Source organism: Triticum urartu, chromosome 3A (genome assembly GCF_056163025.1).
Source record: "Triticum urartu cultivar PI428250 chromosome 3A, HENAU_Tu73, whole genome shotgun sequence".
Taxonomy (NCBI): Eukaryota; Viridiplantae; Streptophyta; class Magnoliopsida; order Poales; family Poaceae; genus Triticum; species Triticum urartu.
This window is the reverse complement of record NC_141875.1, coordinates 455,173,771-455,198,364: the sequence shown is the minus strand read 5'-3', so window position 1 is coordinate 455,198,364 and position 24,594 is coordinate 455,173,771.

Here is a 24,594-nt window from a genome sequence, read left to right as displayed (position 1 = left end):
TAATAGCATGGAACAATCAAAAATTATAGATACGTTGGAGACGTATCAGAGGCAACCCAATTTTATTTTTGTTTCTTGCTTTTTGGTTTTGTTTAGTTATAAATAATCCATCTATCCTCTCTTTAGATGTGGTTTTATGCTTTTAATTAGTGTTTGTGCCAAGTAGAACCTTTGGGAAGACTTGGGGGTAGTTTTAGTGATCTTGCTGTAAAAAACAGAAACTTTAGCGCTCACGAGATTTGCTGCCATTTTTTACTGGAGAGTGCGATTAGGTTGATTCTTTTTGAATATGATTAATAGAAAAATTCCTCATGTCCACCAATTTATTTCGGAATATTTTTGGTTATAGAAGTATTCGAAACCTACAAATTACTACAGACTGTTCTTTTTTTTGAAAGATTCTGTTTTTCGTGTGTTGTTTGCTTATTTTGATGCATCTATGGCTAGTATCGGAGTGTATGAACCATAGAGAAGTTGTAATAAAGTAGGTTTAACACCAATATAAATAAATAATGAGTTCATTACCGTACCTTAAGTGGTGGTTTGTTTTCTTATACTAACGGAGCTTATGAGATTTTCTGTTGAGTTTTGTGTTGTGAAGTTTTCGAGTTTTGGGTAATTTTTTATGGATTATGGAATAAGGAGTGGCAAGAGCCTAAGCTTGGGGATGCCCAAGGCACCCCAAGGTAAAATTCAAGGACAACCAAAAGCCTAAGCTTGGGGATGCCCCGGAAGGCATCCCCTCTTTCGTCTTCTTCTATCGGTAATTTTACTTGAGGCTATATTTTTATTCACCACATGATATGTATTTTGCTTGGAGCGTCTTGTATGATTTGAGTCTTTGATTTTATTTTACCACAATCATCCTTGCTGTACACACATTTTGGGAGAGACACACATGAATTGAAATTTATTAGAATAATCTATGTGCTTCACTTATATCTTTTGAGCTAGATAATTTTGCTCTAGTGCTTCACTTATATATTTTAGAGCACGGTGGTGGTCTTATTTTATAGAAATTATTGATCTCTCATGATTCACTTATATTTTTTGAGATTCCTTTAGAACAGCATGGTAATTTGCTTTGGTTATAAAATCGGTCCTAATATGATAGGCATCCAAGATGGGTATAATAAAAACTATCATAAAAAGTGCGTTGAATACTATGAGAAGTTGGATGCTTGATAATTGTTTTGAGATATGAGGATGGTGATATTAAAGTTTTGCTAGTTGAGTAGTTGTGAATTTGATAAATACTTGTGTTGAAGTTTGCAAGTCCTGTAGCATGCACGTATGGTAACCGTTGTGTAACAAATTTGAAACATGAGGTGTTCTTTGATTGTCTTCCTTATGAGTGGTGGTCGGGGACGAGCGATGGTCTTTTCCTACCAATCTATCCCCCTAGGAGCATGAACGTAGTGCTTGGTTTTTGATGACTTGTAGATTTTTGCAATAAGTATGTGAGTTCTTTATGACTAATGTTGAGTCCATGGATTATACGCACTCTCACCCTCCGATCATTGCTAGCCTCTTTGGTACCGTGCATTGCCCTTTCTCACCTTGAGAGTTGGTGCAAACTTCGCCGGTGCATCCAAAACACCGTGATATGATACACTCTATCACACATAAACCTCCTTATATCTTCCTCAAAACATCCACCATACCTACCTATTATGGCATTTGCATAGCCATTCCGAGATATATTGCCATGCAACTTTCCACTGTTTCATTTATGACATGCTTCATCATTGTCATATTGCCTTGCATGATCATGTAGTTGACATCGTATTTCTGGCAAAGCCACCATGCATAATTTATCATACATGTCACTCTTGATTCATTGCCTTTCCCGGTACACCGCCGGAGGCATTCGTATAGAGTCATATTTTGTTCTAGTATTGAGTTGTAATCATTGAGTTGTAAATAAATAGAAGTGTGATGATCATCATTAAAAGAGCATTGTCCCAAATAAAAAAAGAGAAAGGCCAAATAAATAAAAAAGAAAGGCCCCCCCAAAAAGAAAATAAATAAAAAGGGGCAATGCTACTATCCTCTTTTTCCACACTTGTGCTTCAAAGTAGCACCATGATCCTTATTATAGAGAGTCTCTTGTTTTGTCACTTTCTTATACTAGTGGGATTTTTTCATTATAGAACTTGGCTTGTATATTCCAACAATGGGCTTCCTCAAATGCCCTAGGTCTTCGTGAGCAAGCAAGTTGGATGCACACCCACTTAGTTTCTTTTGTTGAGCTTTCATACATTTATAGCTCTAGTGTATAGATTGCATGGCAATCCCTACTCCTTGCATTGACATCAATTGATGGGCATCTCCCTAGCCCATTGATTAGCCGCGTCAATGTGAGACTTTCTCCTTTTTGTCTTCTCCACATAACCCCCATCATATTATTCTATTCCACCCATAGTTCTATATCCATGGCTCACGCTCATGTGTTGCGTGAAAGTTGAAAAAAGTTTGAGATTACTAAAGTATGAAACAATTGCTTGGCTTGTCATCGGGGTTGTGCAAGATGAGAGCATTCTTGTGTGACGAAAATGGAGGATGACCAAACTATATGATTTTGTAGGGATGAACTTTCTTTTGCCATGTTATTTTGAGAATACATGATTGCTTAGTTAGTTTTCTTGAAGTATTATTGTTTTTATGTCAATATTAAACTTCTCTCTTGAATCTTTCGGATTTGAATATTCATGCCACAATAAAGAAAATTACATTGAGAATTATGCTAGGTAGCATTCCACATCAAAAATTCTATTTTTATCATTTACCTACTCGAGGACGAGCAGGAATCAAGCTTGGGATGCTTGATACGTCTCCAATGTATCTATAATTTTTGATTGTTCCATGCTATTATATTATCTGTTTTGGATGTTAATGGGCTTATTCACACACTTCTATATTATTTTTGGGACTAACCTACTAACCCAAGGCCTAGTGCAAATTACTGTTTTTTTGCCTATTTCAGTGTTTCGCAGAGAAGGAATATCAAACGGAATCCAAACGGAATGAAACCTTTGGGAGAGTTATTTTTGGAACAAACGTGATCCAGGGGACTTGGAGTAGACGTCAAGAAATCAACGAGGAGGCCATGAGGCAGGGAGGCGCGCCTGCCCCCTGGACGCGCCCCCACCCTCGTGGGCCCCTCGTGGCTCCACCGACCTACTTCTTCCTCCTATATATATCCATATACCCCGAAAACATCTAGGAGTACCACGAAACCCTATTTCCACCGTCGCAACCTTCTGTACCCAATAAATCCCATCTTGGGGCCTTTTCCGGAGCTCCGCCGGAGGGGGAATCGATCACGGAGGGCTTCTACATCAACACCATAGCCTCTCCAATGATGTGTGGGTAGTTTAACACAAACCTTCAGGTCCATAGTTATTAGCTAGATGGCTTCTTCTCTCTCTTTGGATCTCAATACAATGTTCTCCTCGATCTTCTTAGAGATCTATTTGATGTAACTCTTTTTGCGGTGTGTTTGTCGAGATCCGATGAATTGTGGGTTTATGATCAAGTTTATCTATGAACAATATTTGATTCTTCTCTAAAATCTTTTATGTATGATTAGTTATCTTTGCAAGTCTCTTCGAATTATCATTTTGGTTTGGCCTACTAGATTGATCTTTCTTGCAATGGGAGAAGTGCTTAGCTTTGGGTTCAATCTTGCGGTGTCCTTTCCCAATGATAGCAGGGGCAGCAAGGCACGTATTGTATTGTTGCCATCGAGTATAAAAAGATGGGGTTTATATCATATTGCTTTAGTTTATCCTTCTACATCATGTCATCTTGCCTAATGCATTACTCTGTTCTTATGAACTTTATACTCTAGATGCATGCTGGATAGCGGTCGATGTGTGGAGTAATAGTAGTAGATGCAGAATCATTTCGGTCTACTTGTCGCGGACGTGATGCCTATATACATGATCATGCCTAGATATTCTCATAAATATTCACTTTTCTATCAATTGCTCGACAGTAATTTGTTCACCCACTGTAATACTTATGCTATCTTGAGAGAAGCCACTAGTGAAACCTATGGCCCCCGGGTCTATCTTTTATCATATAAGTTTCCCATCTATTTTATTTTGCAATCTTTACTTTAAATCTATATCATAAAAATACCAAAAATATTTATCTTATTATTATCTCTATCAGATCTCACTCTCGTAAGTGATTGTGAAGGGATTGACAACCCCTTTATCGCGTTGGTTGCGAGGTTCTTATTTGTTTGTGTAGGTACGAGGGACTTGCATGTAGTCTCCTACTGGATCGATACCTTGGTTCTCAAAAACCGAGGGAAATACTTACGCTACATTGCTGCATCACCCTTTCCTCTTCAAGGGAAAACCAACGTAGTGCTCAAGAGGTAGCAGCTGCTAACGCGACACTACGATCAGAAACCCTTCAACGAAACTATGTGCGATGCAATAATCGCAAACGGTGGTGTAAAAGAACCGTAAAAAAGGTGCAAAACGTTTGCGATGCCGGAGCCATCAAACATGATTTAGATTTTAGTTGCGTGTGCGATGCATGGCATAAAATTCAGTTCAATTAACTGTTTGCGATGAGGAGGAACAAAAGAAACGGGCAGCCAGATGAAGGCGTGTGGGATATACAGCATACGGTTCACTCGTATGAACTGTTTTTGATGAGGAGGAACAATAGAAACAGGTAGCTAGATAAAGGTGTGTGTGATTGAGGGCATACACTTTAGAAGGATTAACTGTTTGTGATTAGGCAAGAGAACAAAAATGGGTCAGCCAGATCAAAGTGTCTGCGATTATTGGCAAAAAATGTCTGCGATTGATGGCATACACTTCACACGGATGAACTGTTTGCGATTAGCCACAACAAACTGAAACAGTTAGATAGATCGACGTGTGTGTGCTAGACGGGCACACACATTCTAATTAAAAGAAGCGCGCGTGATGGTAATAACGAGCGTGCACGGTTGTTGGAACAAGACGTGAGCGGACGTTGCCTATTGCGGTGCACCCTATGGTGCAAACGCCACGTACGCGGCTGAGAAGGCGTACGTACCCACGTTATGCCTTCAGGGAATAGTGCCGCACTTATAACCGTCCATAAATTTTGAGCCCGTGTCTCGTCACATTCTAAATTGCAGACCTGTTCACACCGATCAAAACCTAAACGGTTTCCCACTTAGGAGCGTATTAGTACTCGGTTATAAATACTACTACTCCAAGATGACTGCACATTCCTCCTCAACTCCTCATCCACAAAAACAAACAAGTCATTCATCATTGTTCCCTTGTGTCTTGCATGGCCAGCGTGAGCTCCGGGTCGAGAGATTGCCACCAGGGTGATGCGAGCATGGAAGCGGAAGCGCGTGAGATGTCCCGCCTTGCCGCGAACACAGCTGGCATGTCCCGCCGCACGGCCGTTGCAGGACAGAGGACCCGCCATGCCGTCGAAGCAGCACGGAGGTCCCGCCACGCCGTCAATGCAGCAGACTGGCCTGGCCGTGACGCGGAAGAAGAAGAGATGTCCCGCCGTGCCGCGAATGCAGCAGAGATGTCCTCCCGCACCGCGGCGGCCAGGTAAAATATCTCGCGGGCAGGCGAGGAATCTTACAGGTGCATGCATGCGATTGTCCATAGCCAGATGGATCAGATCTCCAGCTGGGCGAGGTTGTAGGATGACATGAAAGCCTCTTTTGAACAGGCTACCGGCGTCATCCGACACCTAAATGAGAGCAATGCGAAGCTCCGGGCTGAGCGCGACCTGCTGAGGGCGAAGATCGTCGGAAGTGCGAAGCAGCAGGAGGAGACCATCGCCTTGTTCAAGAGGACCAGCGTCATCGTCGAGAAACTTATGGACGAGAATGCCATGCTGCGCATTGAGCGTAGGCTGGTGGAGGAATTCGTGGAGGCTCTCAAGCAGCATCATGAGGACAAGAAAGAGCTGATCCCCGCTCGCCGCGGAGACTAGTTCCCGCGACCTGCAGCAATGCATCAAGAAAGTAGAGATCAGCGAGCCAGATCTTTGTCTTCCTTCTTCTCTTTCCCTTGTGTATTTCGGGCGTTGCCGCATGTGGCTTTTTTAATTATTTTCATAAATATGTAAGACAATTATTATCCATTGTCATCATCCTTATATTCATCATGCTTGGTATAAGTCGCAGTCGATGCTATATAGGTCCGTCGGATCTTACATCAAGATCCGTGCAAAACTTTCTATTCAGATTTTCATTTTTATCTCTTAAATCTCAGTCCAGTGAGACATATAGCCATGCCGAAGAACAGGGGCTCGGGCGCCATTAATGGAGACGTTGGGAGGGAGGTGCGCGGCGGGTAGCGGTCAAAGGGCTCTCCTCCTGATGAGCACGCACAGGGGTCTGATCGCACGCCTCCCATAGTCAAATAGCTACCCCGCACGACTCCTCCTAGACAATAAAAAAGGGGACGCGTGGCGACACGTAATTGGTAAGTAGAACGCCCACGGTTTAAATAATACTTGTGTTTCCGATTTGTAACGTGACATCACTTGTTCCAAAATGACATTGTTGATTGTTAATGTGTGCGCCTTCACAAATCAGACAAAAATTACCACACCATGTTGGTGCCATGTCATGACACCATGCCAAGTTTCATGATTTTCAGGCGTGTTTTGGATTTACAGGAATTAAAAAACCAAGTTTCTCAATCTTTTCGGCCGAGCCACGACGCCCAGATGTTTGAATTTCATTCCCATTTCTTGCATGAGACCTAGAAATTCACCCAAGGACACACATGTGATTTTTCAACCAACTTTGGTGCACTAGAGCATGTGCTTGTAGTTCAAATTTGAATTATGCACATTAAATGCCCAGAAACTCAATTAATGTATAAAGAAGGCCAAACGAACCACGGAAAATTCCAAAATTAAACACTACACTCCTGTTGTTGTATGTTGACACTAGAAATTTTTTGAAAGCAATAAGAGGCAACGAATGTCGTTTCGTCCCCAAAGGTGGCACGTTCCCTACCGAAACCATCACGCTTGTTGTGAGAAGCTTATACCCAAATCTGCCCCAAATGGGACAAATTTTTTACCACGACATATTGATGCTGCTCCATGATAGCATGCCAAGTTTCATGAATTTCAGACGAGTTTTGGATTTACTAGAATTTAAAAAGCAGGTATCTCAACATTTTGTTGTCAATCAACAGTGCCCTGGTGTTTAAATTTCATTCCCATTTCTTGCATGGGACCTAGAAATTCACCCAAGGACACACATGTGATTTTTGAACCAACTTTGGTTCACTGGAGCATGTGCTTGTAGTTCAAATTTGAATTGTGCACATTAAATGCCCAAAAACTCAATTAATGTATAAAAAAGGCCAAACAAACCCCGAAAAATTCCAAAATTAAACACAACACTCCTGTTGTTCTATGTTGACACTAGAAATTTTTTGAAAGCAATAAGAGGCAACGGATATCATTCCGTCCCCAAAGGTGGCACATTTGCTACCGAAACTATCACGCTTGTTGTGAGAAGCTCTGGTTTGTCAAAAGCTTATACCCAAACCTGCCCCAAATGGGACAAGTTTTTTACCACGACATGTTGATGCCGCTCCATGATAGCATGCCAAGTTTCATGAATTTCAGACGAGTTTTGGATTTACTAGAATTTAAAAACCACGCATCTCAACGTTTTGCCGACAATCAACAGTGCCCTGGTGTTTGAATTTCATTCCCATTTCTTGCATGGGACCTAGAAATTCACCCAAGGACACACATGTGATTTTTCAACAAACTTTGGTGCACTGGAGCATGTGCTTGTATTTCAAATTTGAATTGCATATTAAATGCCCAGAAACTCAATTAATGTACAAACAAGGCCAAACGAACCCTGAAAAATTCCAAAATTAAACACAACACTCCTGTTGTTCTATGTTGACACTAGAAATGTTTTGAAAGCAATAAGAGGCAACGGATATCGTTCCGTCCCCAAAGGTGGCACGTTCCCTACCGAAACCATCACGCTTGTTGTGAGAAGCTCTGGTTTGTGAGAAGCTTATACCCAAACCTGTCCCAAATGGGACAATTTTTTTACCACGACATGTTGATGCCGCTCCATGATAGCATGCCAAGTTTCATGAATTTTAGACGAGTTTTGGATTTACTAGAATTTAAAAACCATGCATCTCAACGTTTTGTCGGCAATCAACAGTTCACTAGTGTTTGAATTTCATTCTCATTTCTTGCATGGGACCTAGAAATTCACCCAAGGACACACATGTGATTTTTCAACCAACTTTGGTGCACTGGAGCATGTGCTTGTAGTTCAAATTTGAATTATGCACATTAAATGCCCAGAAACCCAATTAATGTATAAAAAGGGCCAAACGAACCCCAAAAAATTCCAAAATTAAACACAACACTCCTGTTGTTCTATGTTAACACTAGAAATATTTTGAAAGCAATAAGAGGCAGCGGATATCATTCCGTCCCCAAAGGTGGCATGTTCCCTACCGAAACCATCATGCTTGTTGTGAGAAGCTCTGGTTTGTGAGAAGCTTATGACCAAACCTGCCCCAAATGGGACAATTTTTTTCCACGACATGTTGATGCCGCTCCATGATAGCATGCCAAGTTTCATGAATTTCAGAGGAATTTTGGATTTACTAGAATTTAAAAACCAGGTATCTCAACGTTTTGCCAGCAATCAACAGTGCCCTGGTGTTTGAAATTCATCCCCATTTCTTGCATGGGACCTAAGCATACACCCAAGGACACATATTTGATTTTTCAACCAATTTATATGCACCGGAGCATGTGCATGTAGTTTAATTTTGAATTGTGCACTACCTGAAATGGCTAGAAAACCACTTTAATGTATAAAATGTCCAAACAAACCCTGAATAATTCCAATTCTTTTACGACACACATATAGTTGCATGTTCACTGCAGATAAAAGGTCTAGCAATTCAAACACCGTCCATTGCCGCTGTGACCCCATTATGTAATTCAAATCAAGAAGAAAAATCAAGTAGATCCCACACAACTTATTATCACCAACCGTGTGAGATGTAGTACAATATATCTTGGAGCACCGTCGGTGTATAGTATACATATGGCTTACACGAGAAGGTGTGTTGGCTACAGTCCACAGCCGGCGTGTCAAGGACACTAGCTCGCTCCCAAATACTCCCGCATCTGCATCCCTCGCAATCTCAAAAATATTACTGCCTCATAATCTCAAAAATATCTACCGCCTGGAAGGTTTTAATGTTTGATAGCACATGATTAGTATGTGCGGACCGTGTGCGATGTCTATTACTCCCACTCTCCTTCAGTCCCTTGATTCAAATTTTCAGTAGCCCCGGCATTTTACTCCCGCCCCTGCATCCCTCGCAATCTCAAAAATATCTGCTCGCCCTTTATCCAAATTTTCAGTAGCCCCGCCTTGTTACTCCCGCCTAGTAAAATTTTCAGTTGCCGCAGTATTTCCTCAAACATCACCTTCCCCCCGCCCCCCTCCACACACTCCCCAAAACCTCCGCTCGCACAGACACACACAACCCTCGAAACCATTGGTAGGTCACCGCCATCGCCGGCGCCTCCATCCTCAACATCTGCCTGTGTGTCGGGGAGCTCAAGGAGCCAATGGCCAAAAAGAGATTTATCGCGGCATTTTCGCCCGACGCCGGCAAGGTGGCCGCCAAGATGTCCCCGTCTTCCTCCGCGGGCTTGATCCGCTGTTGCCGGTCCCCCGATCCGCCCGCCGTCGTGCCCCTATGCCGGTTCGAGGACTTCCCCATCCTCCCTCAAACCCGGCAGCCGACGAGGTCCTACCTCGGGGTTCGACAGTGGCGGTGGGGGATGTGGGTCGCCAAGATTATAGATCGGGAGACCCACACCCGCCAGTGGCTCAGTAACTTCCACATGGCCGAGCTCGCAGCCATGGAGTTCGATCGCTGGCAGGTCTGCTACCACGGCACGGCGGCTAGGCTCAATTTCCCCTTCGGCACACGTTCGGTCGACCTCGTTCCGCTGGAGCCACGGGTGGTGTGCTCGGCTATGGCGCGGGAGGACCGCGAGGTGTGGGAGCGCCTTGAGGCCGAGGCTGCCGACGAGGCCTACATGGAAGAGCTCCGCCGGCAGCATCCGGAGCTCATGGAGGCGGAGTAGGTGATCTTTGCCGGCACGTAGGGCGGCTAGGTTGTCGTGCTCTCCTCTGATGACGAGGTCGAAGGCGGCGGCGACAGCGGCGCGGAGGGCGTCGAGGTGGGCCCCGAGGACGAGGAGGTCGACGTCGAAGAATGGAGGAGTGCCTTCCCCAATGACCCCGACAACGGCACCGGTCCGGACCCGGCTCGCGGCACACCGTACATGACGAGGAAGGATTGGCTCGACCTCTACTTCGACCGAAAGTAGTTTAGCTTAGTTTAAATTTATGTTTTATGTTCGGTTATGCAAAACTATCTATGTTTATGTTTGAATGCATCCTACTTTCGGTTGAACCTGCTTTGAACTTGATCAAATTGAAGCTTACAATGTTAAGTTTTGAGGATCGACTAGAAAAGGCCAAAAATTGCTAGAGTATATATATCCACTAAGGGTTTTAGTCCTTTAACTTTTAAAGGGTCGGCTAGAGATGGCCTTATGACTTGTTTATTTTAGTTCTTCACAATGTGATACTCTATATGTGCAATTATTTGCCATGTAGTTCAATTTCATCAATAACAGTTTCAACAATACCACTATGAATTACGATATTTGGTTGATGTTAAGGATATTGTAGTTAACATGCATTTTCTTTTTTTAACAATAACTAGTGTACTTTAGACCCTTACAATACTAGTTTGAATGACTATTTGCTTGTTTTTAAATGTTATGCCTGATGCAGTTAACACACCTTTCCACTTCTTGTTTTGCTTAACTAGCGTGCTTAAGCCTACACACTGAAGCTATCATTTGTAGATTATGTTGTCTACCATGGATATATTTGGTTGATGTTTAGCCTATTGTGCTTAACATGCCTTTATATGTACTCATGCAGGACAATATTGAGAACATGTTGTTTTCCATCGAGGTTATTTTCATCGCATTGCTTATTTGTACTCACTATTCAGGATATCGGTAGCTGGTACCATATAGCCTAGGGATGATAAGGGATTAATCGTCGAATCGGACATTTCACTGAATATATCTGTAACCCATTTATCAGTAGGTTAACTAGGGCCATATTTAATATATTTGAGGCTACATAGCAACATACATTGTACTGAATGACTAAATATGCAATCCCAGGCTACATAGCAACAAGGAAGAGTGTTACCTTAATGTTCTGATGATGTCTAGATATACATGTAATGAAATCTTATATAATGGGATGGAGGGAGTGTTGTACTACATCATTTTTCAATTGTTGTTTAGCTTCTAATATTAACTTGGTGCTTTTAGGTACATATATCATTGCCAAAGTTCCACACTTCGACCCTTTCTGGGGCAATGAGATATTCATGAACCAGCATCAAGTGAGGAAACTGATAAAGATTGTTATTAAAATGGGTCCAAAGACGTCAATCGAACTATTTGTTTACACTTTATGCAAGACAACAGTGAACTGCAGGATGGTAAGTAAGAACCCTGTAGCCTTCTTTTTACTGCCCGTAATGAGTTGTGCTAGATGACAATGTCTGAATCTTTTTTCCTTTGTAATGGATCCTGAAGCAATTTACTCAAGATTAACTCACATGATTGGCGGCCGTCCATCACAACTGGTTGGACTAGAGTCCTTCATGCCTTCTGCATCTAGGAGAGCACAATAGGGCCATTCCGCTTCACCTTGTTCGGCAACTAGAATGTCTGTCGCCTCTTTCTTTACCATCTGTAATACTACAAGTATAGAACCCTGGTTCATCATTCTTTATTTGGTGCTTATGTAATTCTTAAACATATGTACCTGTGAATCGAATAATGCATTGGTTGTTTGAACCTGATGGATATGAATAAAGCTAAAGCCTACTTTTAAGTTTAAATTAGGTACAATTTTAAATAATGGCAATTAAATTAGGGCGCAATTAGGGTGTGCAGGTCATTACGGCGCACACGGTTAATAAAGCACAGCGTGTGCGATATACATCATAATCCGACACGGTTCATGAAGAGGAAACGTGTGTAACAATGCACACAGTTGACGTTTGCAAAGCGTGTGATATGTTAGACACTATCGCATATGGTGCGGGAAAACTAAATGTGTGTGATTGTCTACCTATCGTACACTGTTTATAATCATGAACTGTTTGTGATGTGTCAAGCATCGTAAAACTCCCGTGCCCGGAACCTGACTGGAAAACTCCCGTGCTTGGAATCTTCCTGGATTTAGGTAAAACCACAAAACTCCGACTGTGATGGCAATGCGGGCACAAACGAGTAGCAAGGATGAAGCATTTGGGATATTAGAGATATCGAAAACGGTTATATAGGGACAATTGTATGCATCAAGGCTCCCTATCCCCGACGGTTTCTGGGTCGTGTTGGAAGGACCCCCTATCGCCGTCACTCACTAGGCGACGGTTCCAAATGCCATCGCGGAAAGGGGTTAAAAACCGTTTGTATAGCACCGACGCATACTAGTGTCTTCTTAATTAGGTCTTAAAACTCGTCAACAGCGAAACGACATCTTCATATCTCAAGAGAAATACCTCAAGGATGTGTTGAGGAAATTCGGCATGCAAGATTGCAAAGGCGTCAAAATCCCTATGCCCACAAATCGCCATCTATGCATTGATGAAAAAGGTATAGACTTTGATCAAAAGGTATACCGCTCCATGATTGGCTCTTTATTGTATCTATGTGCATCTATGCCAGATATTATGCTTAGTGTTTGCATGTGTGCCTGTTTTCAAGCTACACCGAAGGAATCACACCATAAGGCTGTGAAGCATATTCTTCGATATCTAGCTACCACTCCAACACTTGGATTATGGTATCCCAAGGGCTCGACTTTTGATCTCATTGGATATTTTGACTCTGACTATGCTGGTGATCGTGTGGATCGCAAGTCAACATCAGGCACATGCCATTTCCTCGGACGGTCCTTAGTGTGCTGGTCCTCGAAGAAGAAAAATTGCGTATCACTCTCTACTACTGAAGCTGAGTACATTGCTGCTGGTTCGTGTTGTGCTCAATTACTATGGATGAAGCAAACCCTCAAGGACTACGACATCAATATGAAGAATGTGCCACTCTTCTGTGACAATGAGAGTGCCATCAAGATTTGTCGTGGGGTTGTCACGGCAGATGTCCTCGTGAAAGGACTTAGTCATGGAGCCATCGCTACGGGTTAGCTTACAGAGGTTAAACCGTACAAGGGACACGAGGATTTTTATACTAGTTCGGCCCCTTCGATGAAGGTAAAAGCCTACGTCTAGTTGTGTTGGTATTTCTAGGGTTTCGATGACCAGGGAGCGAATCCGCTTTGCCTGGCTCTCGAGTTACTGTGTGTTGTCCCTAAACTGCTGCCGGGTCGTCCCTTTATATACATAGGTTGACGCCCGCCGGTTTACAGAGTCCCGAGGACGGATCATAAACGTGTCTGGCTCGGTCTCTATCCTTCCTATCTTACAATGCAAGTTACATAATAAGGTCGGTTTACATCTACAGGCCTTAACTCGCCTTTGGGCCTTGGGCCTTCGTAAAGCGCCATCATTCTTAGGTCTTCATGGGCTTCTAATCTTCACAAAGTTAATCCGGCTACTCCTGGCTAGTTTATGTCCAGTAGTAATATCCCCAACATTAGGCCCCAGATTGATTTGAACTTGTTCATGTCAATCTTCAACACTTAGAAAAATTCTTCTCTTGCACCTTCACCTTGATCTTGTAAACCGCCGTGACGTCATACTCCAGGATTATGTTAAATCGCCATGACGTCATCTTGTTATTAAAAAATGGTACATCTCACCCTCACTTAATGAGCCTCCGACAATCGAGGCAACCGCTCTTGTTAGGTATCCAATATTCCGACCCCTTGATTCTCGCACCTGTTACCTCCCCCCTTTACCTTATAAATAAGGCCATGGGTCATTTCCTTTTTCCCCTCCGTCTCTTTGCTTCTTATTCCTCCTCGCGACGCCTCTGCACCCGAGCGCCGCCGCCATTGCCGAGCTTTGCTTCCGCCTCACCGTTGGCTGCTGCATTGACCTGGTTGCACCAGAGAGCCGCAGCGTACCTCTGCTGCTTCAACAGCCGCTGTAAGTCCTTCCCTTTCCTCCTTTGTAGATCTACCTAGGGTTTCATTGTTCATCAAAGTTCATCGAAGCTCCGGCACTGTTCTTCCCTGTTCCTCCTTAGTCCATGGATAAAAACCTCAAGCTTGATGTATTCCGTGTAATAGCTATAGCATTCCTTATCTTCTGTTATCATAACAAACCCTTATGCGCATAAAAACTGATCTGGGCCTTTGTGAACCGCTTTGGGACCAACCTTTTTAGGTCTAAATCTTTTTGCTTTTCATGTCTTTTGGTAGATCCAAAATTTCCATGTAATCTTGTGAAACCTATTTTACCTTATTCAGCCATTCTTGCCTTAGATCTGTATCTTCTTTATCATATAGGCGGTTTACCTTTGTAGAAAGCAATCTATCACATACCATTAGTCCCCTTGTAAACCGGCAATCCCTTTGTCTTCGTTGTCATACTCTGGTTTAACAGTATATGTATACCTTTGTTCCGTTTATCGCTTTATCATTCATCATTGTATCAGCCTCCGGTTTACGAAATTTACATACTTGGATTTCTTTATCCCGTTGCACCTTACGCACCACCATGAATGAATTGTAAACCGGTATTTCTTTTCAACTTTTCACTTGGAATGGCCAAGCAGTTTTATTCCTGCAACTGGGCTCCCTCCTGGGTTACCGAGGAGCAACTTAATGGAATGGTCAAAATTGGTACTTTACCAAAAAAAGAATGAGATCCGGTGGCGAGTTCTTGGACCGGAGAACCCTCCTACTCCCAAGCAGGGTGAAGCAGTGGTGTTTGTTGATCATATAGGCCGTGGCTTCAAACCGTCCGGATCGAAGTTTTTCTGGGATGTGCTTGCCAGTTTTCAGCTCCACCCTCAAGATATTGGACCCAACTCGGTATCCAATATATGCAACTTCCAAGTCTTCTGTGAAGTGTGCTTACAAGAAGAACCAACAGTTGAGCTGTTCTGGGATTTCTTCCATCTGAATCGGCGCACTGAATTTGTAGATGGACCCAACACTGAACTTGGTGGCGTCTCCATTCAAAAAATAAAAGAGGTTGAATTCCCTCATGCCAAGCTGCACAGTCACCCCAAGGAGTGGAATCAAACTTGGTTCTACTGTAAAGACACCTCCCCTGGAGATGAGAACCCTCTGCCTGGTTTCCGTGCCCACTGGCTTGCCAACACTCATCCACTTCCACAACGGCTAAGTGCTCAGGAACGGGCCCCGTATGCACCTCAACTCGCCAAGCTAAGAGCCTTCTTGGCCAACGGTTTAACAGGTGTAGAATTTGTCCATTGCTGGATATCCTGGAGTATCTTGCCACTAAGTCGCCGCTCCCGCTTAATGTGTGAGTACACTGGTGAATGAGAAGACCCCCAACATCATATCAATATTCAGCTAACAGATGAAGAGGTCACTGAGGCCGTCAAGAAGATTTTGAACGAACCGGAAGCTGTCTGTCGCCAAACCAGACTAGCCCCTTTTTATACGCAGAACAAACCGCCTGCTATGAGTATTGTTCCTTCGCCTTACACTTGATATATTTTAGGCTGTACAATCTTTGAATACCCTTATTTTTACTTTTAAATAGGGTGATGATCCGTTTTGGAAGAAGAAACCTCAAGAGAAGGCGGCAAAACCTTCCCACCCTAAAACCAAAGCCGTCAAGAAAACCATAAAGCGGAAGGCATCTGAACGCATCAGTATGGAATTCGACGACGACCCAGATGATCCGGAAGTTGAGGTAGAACTTGATTCACTTGGTTCCTTTTTCATGCATCTCATTGACAATGACACTTATCAGGAGGACGTGGAGGGCAGCCAAGCTGACGATGTAGAGGTAATTATCCTTTCCTCCGGTTCAGACTCTCTGCCAACACAAAAAATCCATCAAGTGGTCCGGAAAGTAAGCTTTTCACATCCTCTTGCTCACTTGGATCCAACATTTATTTTGAAGAAGCAGCAGCACGAGGCTCGCCGCACAACCTGGCACAGCGGCCAAAAGGTCATTCGGCCGGTTTACCTGACACCCCGGTTCGAAAGCGCCGATCTGAGGTCTCACCCACTTTTGACAATTCTTATCCCAAGGCATGTTATTTCTGACAACCTCTTAATCCGTCCGATTCAAATTATTAGGTGACACCTCCCTCATCCTCTAGCGAGTCAACAACGACCCAACTTCCTCCTCTCAAAACTATAGCTGGGTAAGTACTTCAACCCCTTCTTTCGATGTTTCCACACTTTATATACTATGCTTAACTTTCGCATCTTTTTCTGTTGTAGAGCCAAAGCCAGACCCAGCAAAAAGGCTTGGGTGAACAATCCGCCCGAAGACCAGGTGGTTCTTGAACCGGAGCAAACGGTTGAACCGAAACAAATGGTTGAACCGGAGGGTCCAAATCCTGAAGCTACTTTTGATGAACCACCCCCTCAAGATCACAATACTGATGAACAAGCAGAAGTTGATACTGCTGTGCCTGATGATGAACCGGCAAATCCGATCTAGACTAGTAACAAATCTTCTAATCCGGTGAGAGCCGCTGACACTCCATTAACTCCAGAAAAGGATGCTGGAGACAAAGAAGGCGAGGTTATCATTACTGGTATTGGTCACACCTCTCCTGGCCATCCTGTAATCTTGGCCAAACATAGTGCCAAGGAGGAGCGTGCTGCCATGGAAAAAGGCAAATGGAGCACCGACTTGTCAAGCTACGCCTATCTCAGCGCTGAAGAACTCCACTCTAGTTTTCTAAACCGTCTGCACTCAAACCGTGATTATGAAGCCGGTTTGGTGAACCTGATGAAAGAGCGCTATGAGGTATTTTCATCACTTTCCTTTCTTAAATCCAAAGTACAAGCATCAACCCTGGTAGCCCCCAAGGGCCGGTTTATGATGGCAATCATAAACCGGGACTGTATAATACCTTAACTCTTGCAAACTTGTCCTCCATATACAAACTGATCTTTCGAAGTAAATCAGACGTGATCATTGTATTCCTGTAGTTTTCGCCTGTGTAGTCCCCAAGGGCCGGTTTATCTTTCCAAGGTGAACCGGGTCTTTAATCCGTGCATCCATTTGAACAGATGTACATTAGCCCCCAAGTGTCAAGGATAATGCTTGCATTGTACTTGAGACTTGCAAATAAAAGTTTGATGATAGATTAAATAGGCATTAGCCCCCAAGTACAAAGTGCATAACTTGTTATACGCTTGGTACTTCAAAAATACACCTCTCATTGTTGATATATCTTGCCTTTCAGGCCGAGCTGAGTAAAAGGGATGCTCAAACCACTGACCTTCAGGAGAACGTCAAATCTCAGCAGGCAGAGGCTTCCAAGGCCAAGGAGGAGTTGACAAATGCCTTAGCAGCCATGGAAAGGCTGAAAGAGACATTTAACAAAGAGCGTGCAGACTGGGAGACGGAAAAGGCCGGTTTAACAAAGAAGGCCGAGGACGCAGAGGCATCCCTGAAGCCGGTGGTTGAAGAATTGACCGGCTTAACGCGGCAAATTAATGCCATGACTTCTGCTGTGTTTGGTAAGTACTCTCTCATGAAGTTTTTGTAATTCATACTATCTGATCAATGACTGGTTCACTGATGTCTAACCATGACAGGGACCCGCATTACTCATCTAGGCTCCGACATGCGGATGAAACTTAAAACGGCCTACACTTTGATAGAACAGCTATTTTCTGGATCCCAGCGAGCCATTTGCACTGCAGCTTATAGCAAGCCCCCGCCATCGCTGATAAAAGAGACTATCAAAAAGCTAGCCATGCTGCCTGCCCGGATCGACGAACTAAAGAAATCAGCCGCAAGGTCAGGTGCACTGACCGCACTAATCCGGGCCAAGGCGTGGATTCCGGATCTTAAACCGGCAAACATCATCAAAGGATATCCTGGTGTGAAAGAAGACGGTTCAGACTTCAATAATGACGATCTTCGAAGGCTGACAAAGGAGATGCGGCCTATAGCAAGCAAACTGGCGGAGGACACATATCTGTCACATTTTCAACCGGTTTACGATGCTGAAGGGAAAAGACAACCCACACTGATTCATAGTGTAGAAGAGCTTGTTCCGCCAATTCGTAAGCATACTTATGCTCCTGATATTGACCCTTCCAACCTTATTCATGAAGAAGCTATTTGTCAAGCCTTAACTAGAATCGACTGGTCAACGTCTGATTTCCAGCGACTGGGGAGGGATGAAGAGAATACGCCCACTCAAGATGACCCTCAATCGTCAAGCCGTCTAGATGAGGAATCCTAAACCGGTGGCCAGTTTACCAGTTGCAATCTTCCGCTCTAGAAAACACTTATTCAATTTGGGGTATTGAAAGCACCTTGTAATAGGATAGTATGAACACCTTATCTGCCATGCCATCTAGCATGTTTGTGTTGCTTAATACTGAAAACTTGTCCTGCCTGTGGGATCTATTTATGCATAGTCCATTATGATTTATGTTCCTGCATATAAGAACTTGAAAGTGTCCTAGTGGTTTACCACTGGACGGGTCATGATTCCCAAAATATATACATAAATTGGATGGATAACCAAGATTTGTATTAACTAGATATAAAATAAATGATACCTGTGATAGACCTTCGTTGGCTGACCAACTATTGGTATAATAGGAGTGAAAATACCCATTTGTAGGGTTGATGACTCCTTTCCCTCTTGCCGGTTCATGTAAGACCACACCGGTTTGTTCGTATAATGCTGGTGACCTGTAGCCAAAACCAGACCAGAGCAATTTACTGCCGGTTTAGAACTGATCATGTACTGACAACTGAGCGTTGAAAGCCATGTCGGGTTGTAATAAACACCGGTTTATCAGAAATATTCATAAATCCCTTATCAAAATATATTAAAAATAGCAAATCAAAAAGAAATATACAAGGCTTTTCATGGGCTGCCAGGCCCTAAATCGAGGCTTTTCATGGGCTGCCAGGCCGCTGAGTTAAACCATTTTGCAAAGCCTTTTAAGATGGACCTCAATCTTTAACCAATCACCGTTTTAACTTTGACAAGTTCAGGGTCCATGAGATTGACTTGTCAAACGTTCGATGGGTCATACCAGGTTTACCTGGACAGAGTGGCTTACTTAAAGAGGCAGGATAACCCGGGGTTTTAGGTGAATACACCTGGCTTCCAAGCCTGGCTTGATAGCCTATTACAAGGGTGCAAGCTCGTTGTTCTTTGAGAAGCAAGGAGCCCCCAGGTAATATTTGAGCTGTGCTCAGTGGTTACGTATGTTTGAGTTGTGCTTGATGCAACAGACTCTCTTTGGTTCCACATAATTTCCTTTTGGATTTAAGCCTATCAAGAGGTGTAGCTATGGTGTGAAGACAACCAAGCCCCCTAGTGATATCCCTTTTTGGTTTTAAACCGATCAAGAGGTGTAGCTATGGTTCGGATACGACCAAGCCCCCTAGTGATATCCCTTTTTGGTTTCAAACCGATCAAGAGGTGTAGCTATGGTTCGAATACGACCAAGCCCCCTAGTGACTTTCTTTATATCTGTGTGGCCTTATGGGCCGGGTTAATAAAACTCTGCTTTGTCAGTAGAAACCTCGGTGGAACCACACATGATGTAAAAAAGGAACAGAGACCCCGCTTTAGCTGAGGCTTCGGTTTATTATATAATATATACATTGTCATAAGTATGTACATAAGAAGAGCCTGTGGCTCAAGTATAGTAAGGCTGAAGAAGGGCTATATTCCACGGCCGCTTTGTCTCCTCCTCCGATTTACGTGAGTCTTTGTGCTCTCGAATATCGATAAGGTAGTATGACCCGTTGTGTAGGTTTTTGCTGACCACAAAAGGTCCTTCCCAAGGTGGGGATAACCTGTGCATATCTGTTTGATCCTGGATGAGCCGGAGCACCAGATCACCCTCTTGAAAAGTTCTGGTTTTAACCCGGCGGCCGTGATAACGCCGGAGATCTTGTTGATAAATCACCGAACGTGCCGCTGCGAGATCACGCTCCTCATCTAACAGGTCCAGTGAGTCCTGAAGTGCCTTCTCATTGTCAGATTCAACATAAGCTGCCACACGGGGCGAGTCATGACGGATGTCACTAGGAAGAACTGCCTCTGCTCCATAAACCATGAAGAAAGGTGTATAATCCATCGATCTGTTTGGTGTGGTGTTGATACTCCATAACACAGAAGGCAACTCCTCCACCCAACAACCCAGTGTCCGCTTTAAAGGAACCATAAGCCGGGGTTTGATACCTCTCAAAATTTCTTGATTTGCCCTCTCAGCTTGACCATTAGACTAGGGGTGAGCCACTGACGCTATATCAAGCTAGATGTGCTCACGTTGACAAAATTCCTCCATCTCACCCTTAGACAGATTAGTACCATTATCCGTGATAATGCTGCATGGAAAGCCAAACCGAAAGATCACCTTCTTGATGAATTGAACCGCCATGGCTGCATCACACTTACTGACTGGCTCTGCCTCTACCCACTTGGTAAACTTGTCAACCGCCACCAATAGGTGGGTCTTTTTGTCCTTGGATCTCTTAAAGGGTCCAACCATATCGAGCCCCCAAGTTGCAAACGGCCAAGTGATTGGAATCATTCTCAACTCCTGAGCCGGAACATGAGCACGGCGTGCAAATTTCTGACAACTGTCACACCTTTTGACTAAATCCTCGGCATCAACATGAGCCGTCAACCAATAGAAGCCATGACGAAAAGCCTTAGCCAGCAAGGATTTTGAACCGGCATGGTGACCACAATCTCCTTCGTGGATTTCTCGCAAAATCTCACAACCCTCTTGAGGAGACACACAACACTGAATTACTCCTGTGACACTGTAACGATGTAACTCCCCATTGATAATGGTCATTGACTTGGTTCGTCGGATTATCTGCCGAGCCAAGGTTTCATCCTCCGGTAACTCGCCCCGGTTCATGTATGCCAAGTACGGGACTGTCCAATCCGGTATAACATGCAAAGTTGCCACCAATTGGGCCTCCGGGTCAGGAATAGCCAACTCCTCCTCTGTGGGTATCTTGACCGACAGATTATGCAGTACATCGAGGAAGACATTAGGTGGCACCAGTTTACGCTGAGAGCCTAGGCGACTTAAAGCGTCTGCCGCTTCATTCTTTCGCCAGTCTATATGGTCAACTTGATAACCCTTGAAATGACCAGCCACTATGTCCACCTCTCGTCGATATGTAGCCATGAGTGGGTCCTTAGAATCTCAAGTTCCAGATACCTGTTGAGCCACCAGGTCCGAGTCACCGAAGCACTTAACCCGGCTTAAGTTCATCTCCTTAGCCAATCGAAGACCGTGGAGTAAGGCCTCGTACTCAGCTGCATTGTTAGTACAAGGGAACATTAAGCGAAGAACATAACAAAACTTGTCACCTCGTGGGGAAGTTAATATGACTCCAGCCCCCGAGCCCTCCAATTGCCTGGACCCATCAAAGTGAATAGTCCAATAAGTGTTATCTGGCTTTTCCTCTGGTGCCTGCAACTCTGTCCAATCATTGATGAAGTCTACGAGTGCTTGAGATTTGACCGCTGTGCGAGGTGTATACTTAACACTACAAAAAAAATATACTTCCGTGATGATACGTGTTTGTCACAGTAGGTCGCTTTTTTGTCATGCATGTACATCAATGACAAATTTATCACAGAATCAAGATAGTCGTACCTGTGCTGTCGTAGAAGTGTTCCATGACATTACCAAAATTATCATCAAGAAAGTGTCCACTTCCATGACGATAAATCACGCGTCACAGAAGTGCTTTCGTCAAGGGTGACTGACACGTGGCATCCACCGTAACGGAACACCGTTAAGCTATCGGGTCGGGTTTTGGATCCGATAACCCATTAACAGCCCCGACCAATGGGGATTTTCCACGTGTAAAATCATCATTGGCTAGAGGAAACACATGTCAGCTCGTCAGTGGGTCAGATAGGCGCCTATGATATGTCGACACGTGGCACAGCCCAACAGTGGCCCATTTAGCTTACAAAGCCGGCCCGTTTGACTTGGTCAAAAGTTAACAGGCTGGCCCATGAAAAGCCTATTAATGGTCTCTTCGCAAATAGCCCATTTTACGGCCCGTTAACTCACGACCCGTTAGGCCCTAAAGGAAATCGGCCCAACAACGTCATGTGGGCCATCGAATATAATACCAGCCATTTCACTTTCGGCCCATGTATGGCCCACGACGTCTTTCGGCCCATATGAGGTCTTTGTATCTTTCGGCGCATTATAGGCCACGGTGACTCTAGCCCATAATGAACAGTAATTTTCTTTATACCCGTTAACGGTCCGTGATTTACATGGGCCGTTTCCAGCCCGTGTTAGCTTTCGGCCTATTGACGGCCCATACGTTCTTGGGCTCCTTTTCGGCCCTCGATTACTTCCGGCCCGTTACTGGCCTGTTCCCCTAATGGGCCAAATTGGGACCATGGCAAGAGTCGGCCCGTTACTGGCCTGTTCCACTAATGGGCCAAATTCGGCCCATGGCAAGAGTCAGCCCATTACTGGCCTGTTACCCTAATGGGCCAAATTCGGCCCATGGCAAGAGTCGGCCCGTTTTTGGCATGTTAACCCGTTGCGCCATTTATGGCCCGTCCTATATTCTGTCCCATGAACGACCCATTATTCCTGTGACAGAATTAAGCCATTGTTGTCCTACGGCCTGTTAACGGCCTGTTACCGTGCTGGGCCGATACCAATTACGCCCGATTATGGCCCATGTAGACCCATTTATCCGACGGTCCGAGGCCCACTGATTACAGGCCCATTTATCGACGGCCCGTAGGAGACCCATGGATCCTACGGCCCGTATATGGCCCATGGTAGTTGTGGCCACTAGCAAACCAGGGAAAAATAAGACTAGGAAATAAATAAGGCTAAAACTAACGCTAGGCTATTAAGGCGATTGCACAGATTACATCCACTCGGCATCAAAGATCGCCACCAGTGCAAATATAGGGAACACCCTACACTATACAAAAATGGCTTGCTATTTTCTTCAGGCGGTGGCTGCACGTTAAGAATAAATTTTGTATTGCACCAAAACAAATTACAACTATATAACAAAAGGAAGGTTGGCATAAAACTTAACAGTCTAGCAGATAAATGCACCACCAGAAGTTCAGAAGCTCAGTTCATTTGACCTGACTGTTACGTTTTCATGTTGTATTGTTTGATGGAGCACCATAACCCTCACCTTCATTTCCCCTAGGCTCCTGAACAACATAGAAAATGTCTGATAGTCTGGTTTCAAAACCATGCATATCTTGATGACATTGAGCAATGATTCTCCTTGTTTCACAAAGGGTCTTTGTTAGGGAATGGACTTGTGTCTGGAGCGCAGATACAAAATTGCTTAGAGCTTGCATATCTTGATCATGAGGCAGTTTGGATGATATTGCCTTAACAACCAACCCGGTATTACGCAGGAACGTGCTTTTGGCACTATTAGTGGACAGGTACTGACCCACTGCAGCAAGAGCTGACATTTCGGTTATAGTTGCCTCGCCACCTTCAGAAGGTGGCGGTTCCACCATTTTTTCCATAGCTCACTGAAAAGTTGAGGCCAACTTGCTATGATCATTCAAAAAAAATGAAAACAAAGATATAATACTCTTTCCTTACAACTTCAAGTGAGTGTTACTGTCTTGTGCATATTCAGTTTCCCTTATATATTAGTCCAGGTTATAGTAATGTAATTGATGAGTTATGCATGCGTGCGCAGGTACCACTATATTCTCCTAGAGATTAGGCTTGAGCAGGGAGTAGTAACTGTCTTGGACTCTAAACGAAAAGATCCCCAGGAGTATGCGGACATGACTGAAATCCTCAAGAAGTAAGTTAAATCGATCATTATCCACCATATCAGCAACTTTGTTCATTTCCTAATATCAAGTAATTGTTTTCTTTGTCCGGCAGGGTTTGGAGAAAATTCACCAGAAAAGTTCCGGGACTGCCGAAGGAGCTGGAATTTAGACACCCGAAAGTAAGTACTATAGTAGCATGTTCCGCGCATCTCCTAGTGATTCAAGCGATAGTTTCATCAATACCATTTAGCATTCTTGCTTATCAGTTTGATTGACCTCTATTTCTTGTAAAGTGGTTGTGGCAGGAACAAGGGAATGATTTCTGTGGATACTATGTCTGCGACTCCATCCGCCACACAACCTGTGAGCGGGGCAGGTACTCTGACGAACAATATGAAGTACGTAAATAACAACATTCACAATTTTATTTTATTAGCATCATTTGTGTCGAGTTTCATTCATTCATATATATATATGTATTGACCCCCTTCTTCAAATTAGATGTTTCAGAAGCAGGATGAACTCCTAGCACCAGCTCGCATGCGA